We start from the raw sequence: 13,004 nt of genomic DNA on the forward strand, positions 1-13,004 counted from the left end.
AAACGTTGCCCCTGGAAGAACGCAGTCTGTGGCCTGAAAAACTGCCTGATCTGGTGGACTTGTATAATCACATCCCCGTAGGTTCCACCAACTGTACCCCGGCTTACCTAATGAGAGCAAGACCTGGTAAGCTGCCTATTGACCTGGATATGGGAGTCCTGACACCTGAGGACACCTCGCCAGAGGCAGACTGGGATACAGAACGGCAGCAGCAGTATTGGAAAGTACAGGAGAGCGTCGAGCGAAGTCTGTCTCAAGCAAGAGAAAGGCAAGAGAAGGCTTATAACTAGCATGCTCCCGCTGTTCCCCTGGTACCCGGAGAGCAGGTCTTGAAGAGAAAGAGGCGGCTCCACAAGTTGGACGACCAGTGGGAGAAGGACCCGTACACCGTGCTGCCCTCAAGCCATGAGAACCCAAAAGTGTGTGTCATCAGTAAGGATGGAGGAGAGACCACAGCCATTGTCTCCAGAGACCACCTGAAAAAGTGTCCCGAGCTGCTGCAAAGCCCTGAGGAAGATCAAGAGAACCCTCAACCCGCAGAGGAAAGGGAAGAAATGATCAGTACCGTACTCGGAGACTTTCCCCGGTCATGGACTCAAATCAACAACGCAGTCGTGGTACCCATCCTCACCTTTCTCCAGCCAGCCCCTCAAGGGCCTACAGAAGAACAGGAAGTGTCGGGAGAGCAACCAGCCCAGGAGGCAGAAGAATCCATACCAGCAGACCAGGAGAATCAACCCTCTGCTAGTAGTGAGCCTGCCGTGCCCCTAGTAAGCCAAAGAGAACGCAGAAATCTGCCAGGCCTACCCACAACACCTCCTACACCCTGTAGTTCAGAACCAGATAGTGGCTTACGTAGGTCCACCAGGAGCACTAGAGGACAGATGCCCGCGCGCTGGAGAGTCTAATGCCAAGTATATATTTACCTGTACCTACGTAAATGCTGAAAAAGGTTTATGTTTTTGTTGCCTGTTTATTGATTATGTTTCTCTAGTTACCCTGCAGGTTTATTTGGACTGACAGGTTATGGACGCTGAATAACCGGAACTACAATGTAGATAGTTGCACCTTGGTGCCTCTTGCGAAGATGGCCGCGGAAGAGAAAAACCTGTCTGGCATGGCCTCCTTGTGGCCCAAAGTAGCTAGCCTCAGCCTTGCAGCCACACCCAGGGCCAACGTTTGGGGTTTGCTTTGGACAGGTCCCCTACTCTGTTCCAAGACTTCACCTTGTTGGGTGACATGGACACCCGGTTACGGACACGCCGTGACCTCTAAAGACTAAAACTTCTTGTATATATGTTGAAATGTTATTGTTTATGCCCTGTATGTGTTTTCTTGAAAATGTGTTTAGTCCTGGAGTGCTAAAATTCACTAGGGGGGAATGTGACACCCCAGGGGTCGGGTTGCCACAGTGATAGAAAAATCACATCTGAGAGCAAGTGGGAGGTTTCCTGGTCAGGAGCCCTTAAACATGCAACACATCCTGTCCCAGGCCAGATAGGGGAGGAACCTGCCCTATATAAACTGGGTCTGGGGCGGGGTTAGTCAGTCTAAGAGTCTAGGAGAGGAGAAAGACAGGGAAAGCAACAGCTAGGAGCTCTGTAGGAGCAGGAGCTGAAGACCAGGGGCTGGAGCTAAGCAGAGCTCGCCCTGGCAGAAGAATATAAGAACCGGACACCGGAGTCCGAGGCTGCGGGGATCTTTAAGTTCAGCAGCAGAAACCAGCCGGCAAGGGATTCCAGGTCCTCTGGCCATAGAAGCCCGGAGGCTCAGTCACAAGGAAGGGACCAGCACCGCCATCGAGGAGCGGAGGCTATCAGAAGGCTCCAAGTCACCAGCCATACGGGTGAGCACCACACGGTATACTCAGGGACGTGGGCTACTTCCACACGCTTACAGCAAGGTAGCCAGGAAGAGTGCAGATAGACGGGGAGGCCTACAACTCCACCTGGCCAGGGGAACTCCTGTTTGTTCACAGACTGACCAGGCCCCTTATGCTAGCCAGTACTCCCGGGAGGGTCTGCCTTAATATCATCAGTAAAGACCCTGAACTGCACTGCAAAGACTCTGAGTCGTTCCTGCTTTCTCACCGCATACAACACTACTAGTACTGGGACGCCCGTGCACCATCACTCCCATCATCCACATTCCCTGCCCTGAGGCTATACTCTTCCCGTGGGGAGTTATCCCATCCTTTGCTGCGCATACCACACCAGCCTCAGCGGTCTGCCTCGCAGCGGCGGTACACCCTGACCGCAATCCACGGGTGGCGTAGTCGGACAATTAACCTAAAACTTATACTATACCGCCACTGGTTTGACCACCCTGAGCCACGGGACCAGGTTGCCGCCACGGAGACTACAATCCCCAGAGACCCGGCTCCGGGTAACCCACTACACGTGTACACTAGGCCCAGGGGGCACGTCATACATGTCTCCCATGATCTTTAAATTACTCAGAACACCCTGTTACACTGAGGAGAGCGACGAAGCAAACTGTTCCCCCTCAGGAACTCCCGAAGCTCCTCCCCCACTAAAGGTACCAAATTGTGGGTGATAACCGTATGCACCGAAGAAAGGTGACCTGCCAGTGGATTCTTGACAATGATTATTATTAATGGCAAATTCTGCCAGCGGTAAGTAGGATGTCCAAACCTCCTGATTTTCGGAGATGAAACACCTGAGCTAGGTCTCCAAATTCTGAATGATACACATGGTCTGTCCATTCGACTGAGGGTGGAAGGCAGAGGAAAAGGACAGCTGCACCCCCAGTCAAGAACAGAATGCCTTCCAGAGCTTGGAAACAAACTGGGTCCCCCGATCTAACACCACATCGGAGGAATATCTGTGAAGCTTCACGATCTCATTTATAAGCACCTGAGCAAGTGTCTTGGCATTTGGAAGTGCAGGTAATGCGGCAAAGTGAACCGTTTTACTGAACCTATCTACAACCACCAAAACTACCGTTTTGCCTGCAGAAGCTGGTAGGTCAGTATTAAAATCCATGGACAAGTGTGCCCATGGCCTACTAGGGATAGGTAGCAGAAGAAGAGTACCAGACGGCCAGGTATGCGAAGCTTTAGAACGCGCGCAAATACTACAAGCAGAAACATGTTCAATCACATCCTGATGCAACCCCAGCCACCAAAAACGACGAGAGAGGAGGTCCGCGGTTGCCTTACCATCTGGATGCCCAGCAAGCAGAGTTGTGATGTTCCTTAATAACTTTGCGGCGCAGATTAGATGGTACAAATAACCTTGCTTAAGGGCAGAAGGCAGGAGCGTCCCCCTGAGCCTCCAACATCCCACCCTCCAGTTCAGGATACAGTGCCGAAATGACTACCCCTTTCCGTAATATCGAGGCAGGGTTCTCATGGTCACCACCACCAGGGAAGCTCCGGGACAAAGCGTCAGCCTTGACAAAGCGTCAGCCTTGACATTTTTGACCCCTGGACGAAAAGTGACAACAAAATTGAACCTAGTAAAAAACAGGGACCATCTGACTTGCCTAGGGTTGAGACGTTTAGCTGACTGGAGATATGACAGGTTATTATGGTCAGTAATAGAATGGACTGCCCCCTCCAACCAATGTCACCATTCTTCGAACGCCAATATGATCGCCAAAAGTTCACTATTACCCACGTCATAATTTCTCTCAGTCGAAGACAATTTTTTAGAAAAGAAGGCGCATGGATGCCATTTACCAGGGGACGGACCCTGAGACAACACAGCCCCAACCCCCGGCATCCGACGCATCAACCTCCACAATAAAGAGTTGGGAAATATCGGGTTGACTGAGTATAGGTGAAGTGGCAAAATGATTCTTTAAGGAAGAAAAAGCCTGGAGGGAGGCATCCGACCATTTGGAAAAATTGGACCCCTTCTTAGTTCTTAGTCATGTCAGTAAGGGGTTGCACAATTACAGAGTAATTTTGGATGAATTTCCGGTAAAAATTAGTAAAGCCCAGAAAACATTGAAGAGCCTTCAGGTTCTTGGGACAGTCCCTATCAAGGATTGCAAGGATCTTCTCCGGATACATCCGAAAACCCGAAGATGACATCAAGTACCCAAAAAACTGCACCTCCTTAACAGCGAAAACACATTTTTACAGTTTGGCATAAAGTTTGTTATCCCTTAATATCTGGAGCACCTTCTTAACATGCCCCCGATGTGTCTCAAAATCAGGTGAGTAAACCAAAATCTCATCCAGATAGACCACCACAAACCTCCCCACCAAATGATGGAAAATATCATTTATGAAATGCTGGAATACCACAGGTGCATTGGTCAAACTGAAAGGCATAACCAGACTCTCGAAATGCCCTTCAGGGGTATTGAATGCTGTTTTCCTTTCGTCCCCTTCTCTGATTCTAACCAGATTGTAGGCTCCCCTTAAATCAATTGGAGAATACCTTAGCTCATACAACCTGGCTGAACAAATCAGGAATAAGGGGATATGGATCACAGATGGTAATTTGATTTAATTCCCGGAAATCTAAACAGGGACGTAGACCGTCATCTTTTTTCTTCACAAAGAAAAACCCTGCCGCCACGGGCGAAGATGATGGTCTGATATGTCCCTTTTCCAGACTTTCCGCAATGAAATCCTTCATGGCTTGTCTCTCAGGGCCAGAAAGATGATACAGTCTGGACTTCGGTAGTTTAGCTCCGGGGGTCAGATTAATAGGACAGTCATATGCACGATGAAGAGGCAAATCCTGATACCCCCTCTCAGAAAAATACATCCTCAAAACCAGGCAGAAAAGCAGGTAATATTTCCGTAGAGACAGTAGCAAGGGAAATATCTAAACCGTTCTCATGGCAGTAATCCGTCCATTCAATAATCTCCCCGGTTTGCCAATTCACCAACGGATTATGTTTAACAAGCCAAGGAATACCCAAAACAATAGGTATGGAAAGACTGTCCAGGACATAGCAAGGGATTTTTTCACAATGAACTGACCCCACTCTCAGTTTTACATTATGTACAATCTGAGTAAATGCTCTCTGTGCAAGTGGCGCCGAGTCGATGGAGAAGATTGAACTAGGTTTAGCTAAAGTACAGCAAGCAAGTTTATGAGTTTTCACAAACTCAGCATCAACCATGTTGACTCCGGCTCCACTGTCAACAAACACAGAAATTTTCTCGGTTTTGCTCTCTAGCACCACCTCTGCTGTCAGGACCAACCGGGAACTGCAGGTTGGCAACAAATTCACCCCTTGTTTATCCAACTCCAGACTACCAAGAGTTAATCGAGTCTCCTTTTGTTTGGACAGGTCCCAAGAATATATCCCTTTTTTCCACAAAAAAAACATACGCCTTTTTTTTGCAAATCTCCTGGGAAATGTATGATGCAGAGACACCCCCTAACTGCATGGGTTCCTCCACCTCCCGCAGTACTGGTTCACTGCCAGACCGCTCCCCCTGCAGAGGTACATAACCCCGACAAGAAGGCTCCGGAGAAGGTGGTCTCACCCACCTACCCCGAAGGCATCTATCAAGACGTGTGACCAACGACATGGCCGCCTCCAAGGACTGAGGGGTTCCATATACTACCAAGGAATCTTTCAACCTTTCAGTAAGACCCTTACAAAATTGACTTCTAAGGGCTGAGTCATTCCATTTGGAATCCGTTGCCCATCTACGGAATTCCGGACTGTACGTTTCCACTGACCGAAAAACCCCTCCACAGACAGGAGACAAACCGAGTCCTGTGGTAAAGAAAACGTCCACGACTGAGGATCTCCCTGCAGTAGAGAGATCACAATTCCAACCCATTGCTCTTCATTTCCAGAGGGGTAAGGACAAAGTTTAAAATACAGTTTGCAGGCCTCATTGAATACAAAAAACTTGTCCCTACCTACTGAAAACCTTTCCGGGAGGGCAACCTTGGGTTCAGGCTGGATAGGCCTACCTGCAGAGACCCCCACATTGGCGACCTGTAGCCGCTAATGCTGCTGCTGAACCTCACAACGGATGTCATTCACCTCCAGAGACAGACTGCACAGCCGCTCTGTGAGCTTTGCAACTGAACCCATACCAAGGAGAAAGGAAAAAAAAAACACGCCCAAAAAACACACACACACAAAAAAAAAAGTGTCAATTTTTTTTTCCTTTTCAAAATGTGCTCGGCCGGTGATAATGTCACACAAGATGTGGAAAGACTTAGGGTAACACAATGGGAAAGGGAGCCCAGACTCTGGGGTAAGGGGGGAGTGGAGACCTCCTAGGCTGATCTAATATCACCCTGTCTCCACTAACATCCCTATATTGGTTCTTTAACAATCGCCGCACGCGAACCTCGCCCTGTCTTTCCCTGGCGTTAAGCCCTGGCTAGGGAAGGGAGGGGGATGAGCGCTAATCGATCTCCACTGACAACTAAAGACAACAAGGGGGAACAAACAAGGGAAGATAGCTTAGCTTTAAGTTGACTTCAGAGAGATAAACACCCTTCCTCATTGCTCCAGAGAGGAAGAAGTAATGCACTTGCTCCGAGCCTTCACAAGGGATAATGTGAGTATCGCCGGCACCTCCCTCTAGCAGACAGCAGGTATTTAAACACCCAGGCCAGGGTGTTAATTAGCCAGAGGAAGGTAGCCCCTGGGTCCTAGAGACACAGCCTCTAAGAAGGACAGCGTTGCCCAGTAAGATGGCGCTACCCATTTTTGTAATCATTTGCAGCTGTGGAATTGTCAATATAAAACTCCCACATCCCCTCACACCACACTCCCTGATGAAGCAGGAGCGAAGCTGCATTGGAGTGGTGTGAGGGGGTTGTGGTATGTCCCTATTACTAACATCTGGATGTTTATTGCACTTTTGGCCATTTTTTCTTATTTGTATTATGTTAAGGCACTCTGCACTTTTATCATTGGGATACCTCACTTGAGAATTTTATAAGCTGAGTTGCTTTATTTACTGAGATTTTACTGACCTCTAGTGGTGTATATATATGTGTCACCCAGGGAGATAAAGGGGACTCGGTACCCTGGCCTTTTACCTTGTTTAGGAGGTCACGGCAGTCGGCTCCCGGACCCGTACTCTGGGTCTCTCTTTAAAAAGGGGTTTTAGTGTACAGTTTGTCTCGTGACGCCACCTGTGGTTTCCGGTAATGGTTACCGGCGCTGCTGCAGACCTCCGGGGGGAATGGGGGGGTGATAGGATGGCAGCTGGGATGTTTCTGCTCCCCACAGGCAGAGCGGGCCCCCGGGGCAGTGTAGGTGTAGATCGTGGTGATGCTGGGGCTTGTGGTGCAGGAGAGATGGCGCAGTGGAAATAACTGACGGAGGCAGTGCAGTCATCTGAGTTTTACTCACAGTTCTTGTTCAAGTTTCTCAGGTACACTGCACGGGTGTCAGCCTCCGCGTCGCACTGCGTCCACCTGGTAAGGGGTCCAGCACTTTCTCAAGTATATCAGGAGCGCTTGACGGAACCCCACTTTCTTTATGTTCCTTACTAGACCGACTTCTCGCGCCGGGTCTTCTCCCTCCTGCCCTGCGCTTTCCCACACACAGTCCTGATCGGGTGCTCTGAAGTCCGCCTGGGCAACCTGGGGTTCCCGGACCTACTTGATGCCCTTCACGGTGACTAGGGTGAGACTGTGGCAACTGCACCATGAAAGTGCAGAAGCCTCCAGTTTTCCAGCCGAGACCTGGAGTAACACGGTTGGTCCAGGGACTGGTTCCCTTCTTGCGGCCTGGTCCCTCCGTCACTTGACAGATTAGAGTGTACGGGTGGCTTCCTGCTCCTTCCGTACCCCTGGTACCCCTTCAGTTACCGGAGCCTTCATCCTCTGCTCCCCTCCTGGGCCTCTGTTACTAGGCCCCACTTGTGGAGCAGAGCTCCTGAAGAGACTCTGCTCCCCTCCTCTCCTTACTACTCACTGACTGACTGTCCTCACTGACCTGCCACCCTAAGATGGCTTCCCTTTAAATGCCTCCTACAATGGTGCTCCCCTACACTACATCCTCCACCCACACCCACTACTGGTTCCCCCTCTCTTTGGTTCCCCCCACTCCAGCCAGGGACAGGGCTCAGCAGAGACACAATGCATCTTGCCCTTCCAGCTGGCATGGAGTAGTGTAGTGTTGTGTGCGGGTGTTGGGGGTTCCGGGCAGCACTCCCTCCTTACCTGAGAGAAGGAGGCACTACACCTCTGGGTGAGGGGCAGTACCTCTGTGGCGACTGAACCCTCAGGGGCGCCACATATACTATTTCTGTGGTCCAGCTTTCTGATCTAATATAATACAACATGTCAGCATTGCACTTTATCTTAAAGACATCGGCATTATTTACTATATCTGAATGACTAAACTATATGTGTTCATTATGATTTAACTTGGAATTGACCATCCATATTAAATATATAGCTGTGTATGTACATAAATTACGGACCTAGTGTATTCATCTTTTGTTGTATAATCATGAAGTGCAATTATTAATTTATCTATTGCGGACATGCTCATCCCCCCTCTTATATTAATTTTTAATTTGTTTGTTGCATTTTTAATGTCCTTGCCTGTGTGTATTTTTTAATCTTTTTTGTATAATAAAGGTTATTGCATTATATAAAGCCTGTTGGGTACTCTTTATAAGGTCTTTGGTTAGTTGGGTAACTAACTTTAATTATTGGCATTTCCTTCATTGATAGGATTTCTAGCCTCTAAGAAGGTGTCTGTAATACCAAACGAAGAGATCTCCTGCAACCAACATCAAGGCGACTGTCTGTCACTTCTGACACACCCGTGACAGTGTGACTGCAGACTTATGAATTAGCAGCCAGTGGTCTGGAGTTTGCAGGCAGTTCTTTTGTGGATGGAAAGAAAAATTTACAAAAAATAAATTTGGTCATTAGACCCTTTCTTAAGAAGCTCGGCAAACGTACAGTCACATGGAAATTGATATATAGTAAATTAGTGCCTCCTAATTTACTTTGGCTACGTGATTTATCATGCAAATAGATAGCGTGTCTGAAACTCTTTCTTAACATGGCAGGATGACAATCAAAATGTCAGATATTAAAAGTAAAATATCACTGTAGTTTGTGTCCTAACCAGCATAATTAAAAAAAAAATATATATATATATATATATATATATATATATATATATATAGTACAGACCAAAAGTTTGGACACACCTTCTCATTCAAAGATTTTTCTGTATTTTCATGACTATGTAAATTGTACATTCACACTGAAGGCATCAAAACTATGAATTAACACATGTGGAATTATATAGTTAACAAAAAAGTGTGAAACAACTGAAAATATGTCTTATATTCTAGGTTCTTCAAAGTAGCCACCTTTTGCTTTGATGACTGCTTTGCACACTCTTGGCATTCTCTTGGCACCCCCAATCCTGGTATGCATGGCACCCCTCACCCCCAATCCTGGTATGCATGGCACCCTTCACCCCCAATCCTGGTATGCATAGCACCCCTCACCCCCAATCCTGGTATGCATGGCACCTCTCACCCCCAATCCTAGTATGCATGGCACCCCTCACCCCCAATCCTGGTATGCATGGTACCCAATCCCTATCCTGGTATGTATGGTACCCCTCATCCTGGTATGGATGGTACCCCTCATCCCTGTCCTGGTATGGATGGCACCCCATCCCTCTTCCTGGTATGCATGGTACCCCTCATCCCTATCCTGGTATGCATGGCCCCTCATCCGAATCCTGGTATGCATGGCCCCCCACATCCCTATCCTGGTATGCATGGTACCCCTCATTCCTATGCTGGTATGCATGGCCCCCTCATAACCAATCCTGGTATGTATGGCACCCCTCATTCCCAATCCTGCTATGCATGGCACCCCTAATCCCCAATCCTGCTATGCATGGCACCCCTCATACCCAATCCTGCTATGCATGGCACCCCTCATCCCCAATCCTGCTATGCATGGCACCCCTCATCCCCAATCCTGGTATGCGTGACACCCCTCATCCCCAATCCTGCTATGCATGGCACCCCTCATCCCCAATCCTGCTATGCATGGCACCCCTCATTCCAAATCTGGTATACATGGCACCCCTCATCCCCCAATTCTGGTATGTATGGTACCCAATCCCTCATCCTAGTATATATGGCACCACTCATCCCCCAATCCTGGTATGCATGGCACTCCATCCCTCATCCTGGTATGTATGGTACCCCTCATCCCTATCCTGGTATGTATGGTATCCCTCATCCTGGTATGCATGGCATCCCATCCCTCATCCTGGTATGCATGGCACCCCATCCCTCATCCTGGTATGCATGGTACCCCTCATCCCTATTCTGGTATGCATGGTACCCCTCATCCCTATTCTGGTATGCATGGCACCCCTCACCCCCAATCCTGGTATGTATTGCACCCCATTCCTCATCCTGGTATGCATGGCACCACTCATCCCCCAATCCTGGTATGTATGGCACCCCTCATCGCCCAATCCTGGTATGTATGGTACCCCTCATCCCCCAATCCTGGTATGTATGGTACCCTTCATCCCCCAATCCTGGTATGTATGGCACCCCTCATTCCCCAATCCTGGTATGTATGGTACCCCTCTTCCCCCAATACTGGTATGTATGGCACCCCTCATCCCCCAATCCTAGTATGTATGGCACCCCTCATCCCCCAATCCTGGTATGTATGGTACCCTTCATCCCCCAATCCTGGTATGTATGGTACCCCTCATCCCCCAATCCTGGTATGTATGGTACCCCTCATCTCCCAATCCTGGTATGTATGGTACCCCTCATCCCCCAATCCTGGTATGCTTGGTACCCCTCATCCCCCAATCCTGGTATGTGTGGGCCCCTCATCCCCAATCCTGGTAAGTATGGTACCCCTCATCCCCCAATGCTGGTATATGTGGCCCTTCACCCCCTAATCCTGGTATGCATGGCACCCCTCATCCCCCAATCCTGGTATGTGTGGCCCCCTCATCCCCAATGCTGGCATGCATGGCACTTCTCACCCCCCAATCCTTGTATGCATGGTACCCCTCATCCCTAGCATGGTGTGTATGGTCCCCTCACCCCACAATCCTGGTATGTATGACACCCCTCATCCCTTTTACGCTGCCCACATATAAAAAAATAAACACTTATACTCACCTTTCTTCCCTGTGCTCCAGCGCTGCGGTGTCCTTTTCTGCCAGAGGCCGGGGATGGAGTGTGGCTCCGGAGTACGCACGTGCCCATACCGCGCTGTCCGCCGCCATTTTGCTGCGAATGTATCTTCAGTAAAATGGCGGCGGATAGCGCTATGCACATGCGCCGATTCCGACGCCTTCACTCCTGCCCCGGTCTCCGGCAACGCTCCTCCCGGTCAAGTAAGTATGTAAGCATGGCGCCGGAGTTCGCGGTATGCACTCAGTGTCTACGCATACCGTGATCTCCGGCGCCATACACACTCCTCTTACCTGTAATGGCTCCATGCGTGCTTCTGTTTGGAGCCAGACTGCGCAGGCGTGTCGCGCTTGTGCAGTCTATAAAGGCTTCAGACAGAGGTACGCATCTCCCGTTATTTTATAGATATACAGTGGGGAAAAAAATATTTAGTCAGCCACCAATTGTGCAAGTTCTCCCACATAAAAAGATGAGAGGCCTGTAATTGACATCATAGTTAGACCTCAACTATGAGAGACAAAATGAGAAAACAAATCCTGAAAATCACATTGTCTGATTTTGAAAGAAATTTGTTTCAAATTTTGGTGAAAAATAAGTATTTGGTCAATTACAAAAGTTAATCTCAATACTTTGTTATATATCCTTTGTTGGCAATGACAGAGGTCAAACGTTTTCTGTAAGTCTTCACAAGGTTGGCACACACTGTTGCTGGTATGTTGGCCCATTCCTCCATGCAGATCTCCTCTAGAGCAGTGATGTTTTGGGAATGTCGCTAGGCAACACGGACTTTCAATTCCCTCCAAAGGTTTTCTATAGGGTTTAGATCTGGAGACTGGCTAGGACACTCCAGGACCTTGAAATGCTTCTTACGAAGCCACTTCTTCGTTGCCCTGGCGGTGGCTTGGGATCATTGTCATGTTGAAAGACCCAGCCATGGTTCATCTCCAATGCCCTTGCTGATGGAAGGAGGTTTGCACTCAAAATCTCACGATACATGGCCCCATTCATTCTTTTATGTACATGGATCAGTCTTCCTGGTCCCTTGGCAGAGAAAAAGCCCCAAAGCATGATGTTGCCACCCCCATGCTTCACAGTAGGTATGCTGTTCTTTGGATGCAACTCAGCATTCTTTCTCCTCCAAACATGATGAGTTGTGATTCTACCAAACAGTTCAACTTTGGTTTCATCTGACCATATGGCATTCTCCCAATACTCTTCTGGATCATCCAAATGCTCTCTAGCAAACTTCAGACGGGCCAGGACATGTAATTGTGGCACCCCAGGGGTCTGGTTTCCACAGTAACGGCAATGTTATGTCTGAGAGCAGGTGGGAGGTCTCTTGGTCAGGGATCCTGTGCATGCCACACCTCCTGCCCAGTCCCTGGGAGGGGAAGAACTTCCCCTATATAAACCTAGGGCTGAGGCAGGGTTAGTGAGTAGAGAAGAAGTAGAGACAGAGAAGAGAAGCAGATATAGGAAAAGAACATCAGGAGCTCTGTGGGAGCAGTGCTACAAGGAGTCAGGGGCTGGCAGCTGCAGAGCTCGCCCTGACTGAGAAGTTATCACCGGACCCGGAGTCCGAGGCTGTGGGGACTAACTCCTATCCAGCAGCAGAAACCGACCGGCAGGGGATTGCAGGTCCTCTGGCCCAGAAACCCGAAGGCACGGTCACACGCGTGGGACCAGCACCGCCGTCGTGGAGCGGAAGCTACTAGAAGGCCCCGAGTCACCGGCCATACGGGTGAGCACCACACGGTACACTCAGGGACGTGGGCTACTTATACCCGCTTCTAGCAAGGTAGCCAGAAGAGTATCGTTAGTTTGGGAGGCCTACAACTCCGCCTGGCCAGGGGAGATCCCATCTGCTCAAGGACTGACCAGG

Source organism: Phyllobates terribilis, unplaced genomic scaffold, assembly GCF_046119375.1.
Source record: "Phyllobates terribilis strain yellow unplaced genomic scaffold, ASM4611937v1 Scaffold_10__3_contigs__length_209671492, whole genome shotgun sequence".
Classification (NCBI taxonomy): Eukaryota; Metazoa; Chordata; class Amphibia; order Anura; family Dendrobatidae; genus Phyllobates; species Phyllobates terribilis.